The sequence below is a fragment of the Ostrea edulis genome, chromosome 4, assembly GCF_947568905.1.
Source record: "Ostrea edulis chromosome 4, xbOstEdul1.1, whole genome shotgun sequence".
Taxonomy (NCBI): Eukaryota; Metazoa; Mollusca; class Bivalvia; order Ostreida; family Ostreidae; genus Ostrea; species Ostrea edulis.
The window spans coordinates 31,947,245-31,954,962 of NC_079167.1; positions in this window are offsets into that span (position 1 = coordinate 31,947,245).

Here is a 7,718-nt window from a genome sequence, read left to right on the forward strand (position 1 = left end):
ATTCGATCACAATATTGTTTGCTTTCCTAATCAATGCAGAGGAAGGGGCGTCTATATGAATTCATATTCATGATTTGCACACACTCAAAAACACTACTTCATAGAATTCAAAACTAGGAATGACTTTTTGATGTACAGTCTTGAGAAAGTCTAGAATATTTATAAGTAGAATTCATGTTAGCCAAATGTGAACGTACCCTCCGTGTTTACTGCACTGTCACTTCAAGATGTGATGAATGCTGTCCCGTTGGAGGAATTGATGCTAGTTTTCCTATAAATTGTTAATAGTATTTGCCATTTGTGATGAAATGTGTCTTTGTGATTGGGCAATCAAAGGGGTAAAACCTAATATTTTAACCGTAATTAAGTATTTAAACACCCAGAATCTCTTACGAGATGATTGACAGATTTACAGAGCTTCTCAACATGGTTTGACGTATGTTCTACGTATGATCAATCTTTAACCCAAGGCAGACTACTGACGCATGAATTGATGTTGCGGGGGTTTCCACAGTCTCGTTTAAAGTCAGAATTTCCCAAATTTCATTGCGTTATAATGATCTAATTTGAAAATCCGAGGTAACACTGGGTCGAATGTTGACTAATGTGTTTCATGCCGTTCTCTATGGTGTCCGGATAGGGACATTTGCAAAAGCGTGACTGCGCGTTAGTCACAACACGCCGTCACCCCAACAAGAAACGCGCCTTCGCGCTCTCACGCCAACAAGCAACGCGCCTTCGCGCTCTCATGTCAACAAGCAACGTGCCTTCGCGCTCTCATGCCAACAAGCAACGCACCTTCGCGCAGACAAGCAACGCGCCTTCGCGCTCTCACAACAAGCAACGCACATTCTCGCTCTCACGACAACAAACAACGCGCCTTCTCGCAGACAAGCAACGCGCCGTCACGCCAACAAGCAACACGGCGCGAAGGCGTATTGCTTGTTGGCGTGACGGCGCGAAGGTGTGTTGCTTCTTGGCGTGAGAGCGCGAAGGCGCGTTGATTGTTGTCGTGAGAGCGCGAAGGCGTGTTGGTTGTCTGTGCGAAGGCGCGTTGCTTGTTGTTGTGAGAGCGCGAAGGTTCGTTGCTTGTCTGCGCGAAGGCGCGTTGCTTGTTGGTGTGAGAACGCGAAGCGCGTTGCTTCTTGGCGTGACGTCGTGTTGTGACTAACGCGCAGTCACGCTTTTGCAAATGGCCTTATCCGGACTACCATAGTTCTCCGCATACTGTTGTTGACTGCGGATTACTCCGTTTGTCGAATAGAGGTTCGGGACTCAAGGCGGCTCTGGTCGGTCGGCAGGGAATGTTTGCTCCTCCCGGGCACCTGATCCAACCTCTGGTATGTCCTGGGCTTCGTGTTTGGCATTTTCGCAGCTTTATAGAATTCGTTAAAGGAATGCGATTGATAACTGTTTATTATCTTCACTTTTTTCTATTAAGTTTCAAGTATACAATGATTGTGAATAATTCAAAGGTAGTATAAATTTCACTCTGTCATGAAGGTTTTTATTATGTCTCCCTTTCCCAGAAGGGGGACAGATTGTTTTAGTGTGAAATTTTCCGCTTCTCATACAAAGCTTGTCCGTGCCAAATGTTTTTTTTCTCTTTAGACACAGGCCTTTGATATTTAGTATGTTGGTATACCATGATACGACAGAGTGTCGCGTACCATTTTTAATTGTTTTTCACCTTGACCTTTTATGTAAAAGTCAAATAATAGAATTTTTGGGCATCTGTTTTTGTCTGGATCATAACATTTTTAACTTTTGACATAGGACTTTGATATTTGGTATGTGGGTATACCATGATACATGTAAGACGTTGTGTCGTGTGCCATTTTTAATGACCTTTGATCTTGACCGTTTATGTAAAGTTCAAAAATAGTATTTTGGGGGCATTTTTGTGGTCCGAACCATAATTCTTTTGTCTTTTGACTTGGGCCTTTGATATTTGGTATTAAAACAGTGTGGAGTGTGCTATTTTGATGAATTTTGTTCTTGACCTTTTATGTAAAGGTCAAATAATAGAATTTTTGGGCTAGGCATTTGATATAATTGGTATATCATGTTAAGACAGTGTGTCACATGCCATTTTTGATGACATTTGACCTTTCATGTAAAGGTCAACTAATCAATATTTTTTGAACGTTTTTATTGTTATAGTAAGACGATTTTAATGACACAGTCCCGTGGGGATCCGGGTTAGAATAGGTCCTCAGTACCCCTTGCTTGTCATAGAAGGCGACTAAATGGGGCGGTCCTTCGGATGAGACCGCAAAAACCGAGGTCCCGTGTCACAGCAGGTGTGACACGATAAAGATTCCTCCCTACTCAAAGGCCATAAGCGCCGAACATAGGCCTAAATTTTGCAGCCCTTCACCGGCAGTGGTGACGTCTCCATATGAGTAAAATATTCTCGAGAGGGACGTTAAACAACATTCAATCAATCAATAATGACACAGACTGTTATTAATAGGATTTTACTCCCTGTGTTTGAAGAAACTCTGTCTTGGTTTGCTTGTCAAATAGGTTTTTTGTAGATTAGTAACACTAGGGAATGCAACAGATTACTTGTAAATTTTGAATATGAACTGATATAGACCTGTCATTTGCATAGAAGAGGAAGGCAAACAATGTTGCGATGAAGTCTACCCTCTTCAAACTGTTTACCCTCAGCCGGTACATTGAGAACTCTAAAACCTTTATACTAATATTAATTAAGTATTTGTGCAATAAAAATGCCAAGACCTAATCACAATTTCATCACAAACTGATGTTGTGTACAGTCCTTGTCTGAGCTTTCTATTGACATGGTTATCACAAACGGTATGTGTTTGTGGTGTTGAATGCCCTCTACCACTGACAGTCTCTATGGCGGATGGGACCAGTGATATGCTAGGAGAAAATAAATCTGGTCTAGAGAGATTATGTGTCTTGATGATATACATGAGTCTAGTCTAGGAACAAATGAGGGAGCTGATTCTCTCTGCGTTTGGAGTTACTGCTCTCGTGAGACGGCTCCCATTTATCCGACGGCGTCATCAGACCAACACGTGACAACTTGTGTTTGATGGATGAAATTCACTCACATTTGTACGTCTCATAGGACTCTCGTCTTGCAACTAAGGGTCTTATATCACCATCAATTATTAATCAGATGGGAAAACCCTTTTGTTAGAAATGGATACATTTGTTGACTGTATCTCAGATAAAATTTGGTTAATTTGATATACGGTGCATTCTCGCCAATCGTCAAACGCTAATTTCTAGACATAACTGATTTAAATGTAACTTGATAAATTTTTAATGTAACATTCGCACTTCAACAGTTTCTATCTAACGTCCTTTTTCATACAGCGTACTGATATCCATACTAATTTCGTAGAATTTTCCTGGTTCTTTTATGCGTTTGTAAGATAAAATTGAAGCGATTGTTACGAATGAGTCAGACATAAAGTTGAAGACTCCCACAGTAACCCCTTATACTAATACGTAAACAAGTAATATTCTCGATAGCAATACAAGACTAAAGGCCAGCGGATAATTACGGTTTAGAAATATGTGAAATAGAATGTACAGAATTTTAAATATTATTCATCTATTATTACCCCCTACATCCATACATATTCTTGCATTGTGACGAGGGAAAGCTAAAATATTCATGTTCACATAAAGTCAGACAACAAAACAACAGTGACCCATCTAAACAAGATGGCGGAACCCATTCAGGACTTGATCTTGGCACATTGATTTTGAATACGGATAACTCTGTTTATATAGGGCTCATGCATGGCGAATGTGACCGGTCGACAAAGGATGCTTACTCCACCTAGGCACCTGATCCCACCTTTGGTATATGCAGCAGCCCGTGTTTGCCCAACTCTCTATTTTGTATCGCTTATAGAGTTAGGAGATTGATCACTGTTCGATATCATCGCCTTTCACAGAATACAAGATCTTCCACTAAAATGTATTGCACATGGTTAGTAATGCTTAAATGAATAGTATATACGCTGAAAAATTACACATTGGCTTTAGTAAAACTGTGACTTTGTATAAAAGAATTTACCCAAATTACATACGTTGTTTTTTGTTGGTTTTTTTTAGTGCACGTACATGCTGTAAGTTGATAATTTCTTATACACTTTGTTTAACATCATGAAAGGTGAAGAGAACGAACAGTGATCAATCTCATAACTCCTATTAGCAATACAAAATAGATAGTCGGGCAAACACGGACCCCTGGACACACCGGAGGTGGGATCAGGTGCCTAGGAGGAGTAAGTATCCCCTGTCGACCGGTCACATCCGCCGTAAGCCCTATATCTTGATCAGGTAAACGGAGTTATCCGTAGTCAAAATCAGTGTGCCAAGAACGGCCTAACAATCGGTATGAAACACGTCAGACGGCATTTGACCAAGTAATAGGTTGTATTGACGAACTAGATAGTAAAAACGACCATGAATTTTGCGAAATGTTGACTTTTAACGAGACTGTTGAAACCCCTGCATCATTAACTTGTTTGCCAGTAGTCTGCCTCGATTTAAAAAACTGACCATACGCAGAACAAACTCTTGCGTATCGAATCAGTTGAGAAATATAAACACCATATGCAGGTGATAATGGAATATTGCTACATAAATATGTGAAGTTGACGATGGAGAAGCTGAAATCATCCCGTTTGCCATAAGTTGAGTTATCAGTTTGCCATTAATGTATACTTTGAATAAAATATATATTCGAAACACAGAAGAGTTTTCCATTTGTTTATTGAAAAATGCTACGTCACAAGGCACTGTCAAACCATCTGCTGATTCTGTGAATTCTCAAGAAATCCGAGGGTTAATTTGAATTTATTTCATTAGAAGATGTGTTGGTGAAATTGAACACAAGCCAAGAGATTGCTTTAGAATATCTATCCCAGCTTGGATCTAATTTTTGAACACAAGCAGAGAGATTACTTTAGATGAATCAAAGATATAACAAATTTTCATATGGATATACCATGAATTTAAATCCCCCATAGATAGGTTAAAAAGTATTAAATTTAATAGGGTTTGAAAAATTCCCCCCATAAGAATATATCTATTAAAAATAATTAGGAAATGCTTAAACTGCAAGACTCTATGAATGTGCAAACATATCAATTTAGCATTTTAGCAATGTAGACGTATACTGTAGTAAATCAAGAAAATCTCAAATGCAGAAGTGAGTCATGGTGTCAAAGGACCTCCTGTTTAATTCACTTATACTCTGAATGGAACTTTTCTGATCACACTTTGTCTGTCAGCTGATGTTTGTAAATGATCGGCCTGTCGTCGTCTGATTTCACATTTCTGATGTCATATCACAAAGAAATGGATCAGGTTTATCTAAACTTGCCATGGTGTAACCTTCAGTGTAGGGTATTAAGTTTTATTTAAACCAATGGCCATATCCTTGCAAAGAAAGACAAGAAATATCAAAAAGAGGTTAGAGGTGTTTTGGATATCTTTCAAACACCAGTAGGTCAGAAATGACAAAACTTACACAATGACTTTCCAAAATAGAATCGATGCAGGATCACACTTATTGGTTTGAACCATTGACTCACCAATGCGTCACCAATTTTGAAACATCACTATGTTCAGTGAACGTCTGCAGACAGGTTTAGTCCATTTCTACAGAAAGGGTGTAGGAAAGGTTGTCCGTCCTTCCGTCCGAGGTCGTTTTTTCCGAACCTTTTTCTGTAATGAATGCACGTATAGTTTTGAAACCTGGTCACAATCCCCCCCCCCCCCCCCCCCCCAGGAAGCGTAAGAGTGAGTTTGCATTTTAGCTGGATTGGTGCACCATGACCTATTTTAGGGCTAACAGTAGGTCAAACAATTTTCCCGACGTTTTTCATTACGAATACAGATATTGCCCTGAAATTAGGCTCCAGCTTTCTCTCGGAGGAATACAAGTTCGTTTTCCATTTCAACTGAATTGGTCCGTTCGTCTGTAACATACTTTAGGGTTAAAAGTGGGTCAAACAGTTTTCCCAGACTTTTTTCGTTATGGATACATATATTGCCTGAAATCGTCACAAGTTTACTCTCGAAGGAATAAAAGATTCCATTTAAGCTGGATTGGTCCGTTCTTGACCTACTTTTGGTATAAAAGTAGGTCAATCAGTTTCTCTGACTTTTCCTCATTACGGAAACAGTTAATTATTACCCTGGGATCTAGTCACAAGCTTCCTCTCGAAGGAATACAAATTCAGTTTGCATTTAAGCTGGATTTGTCTCTCCGTGTGTCAGTCCAAGATATTTTTCCGTAACGGATGCATGTACAGCGTTCATATTTAGTCATAATTTCTTACTCAAGAAGCGTAAGAGTGAGTTTGCATTTCAGATGGATTAGTGTACGGTGACCTACTTTAGGGCTAACAGTAGTTCAAACAGTTTTCCGTAGTTTTTTCGTTACGGATGCAGACATAACCTTGAAATTTAGTCAAAAGCTTCCTCTCGGTAGAAAACAAGTTATATTTACATTTCCACTGGATTGGTGCACTATGACCCACTATTGGGGTAGAAGTAGGTCAAACAGTTTTCCAGATTTTTTTCGTTATGAATAAAGATATTACCCTGAAATTTTGTCTCAACATCCCTCTCAGAGGAATACATAATTAGCTAACATTTCAACTTAATTGATGCACCCTAACCTACTTTATCGCTAAAAGTAGGTCAACTTTTCTCATCATAGAAACATATATTACACTGACATATTGTCACAACTTCCCTCTCAGAGAAATACATAATCAATTCATACATGTATGTTAGATGGATTGGTGCGCCATAACCTACGTAAGGCTTTTCTATGCTTACAGGTTGAATTTCACTTTCGAACGGGCGTATGTTGTACCGTTTGTGGTACTCTTGTTCAGCTGCGACACTCGTTGTCTTGCTGATTCAGATCGGTAACGGCGATCGATAAGATAGTTTTAATCATGCTCCCAGGGGGGTATAACTGAAGTTATGTTTGGTGTAGATGTAATCGGAAAATTATGAAACCATTTTCGCAAAACGACCAGGCTACATGTAGATTGCAAACATACTAAACAAGCAATTTTTATATATAGTGCAGGTTCAATTTTGGTATGACCATGGCCTTAGGTGCAATGGTTCACGCAGAAAAAACATTCCAAAATTTTGTTAGGAAAAGTAAGATTACTGAAATAGTGTTTCGAATCTTTAGCATTTCTAAAGAATGTAGTTCCGTTGTAAGATTATGAAGAGTAACATCCTTATCCTTTAAACTTTTTTCTTCAAAATGACGACACTATACTTTATTTTAAATGATGTGCAAGAATCTACATGTAGATTCAAGTTGATTCAGACATGCCCCCTGAGGCGAGGGTTTACACAAGAATATTTAGGGAAATATTTCATATTTGGGAAGTTTCTGTTTTAGAACGGCAGGGCTACTGTTACAGTTTAACAAAGTGATATGCAAGTATGCGTACGACTGTATACGGTATTCACATATGCCCGAAACCAGAATGTTTTTCAGTGGGGATGTAACTATCTTGGGATTCCTTAAAGGGGATGCCAATTTCTGGACTTTTGTGGGTTTCGATCCTTTAAACTTTAAAATAGATGTATGAAATGGGATTTGGAAAAAAATATTAAAGGTTTGAAATGCTAGTTAGAATAGTACGCTGTTTATACAGATTATAGGGGAAACTATTTTCGAG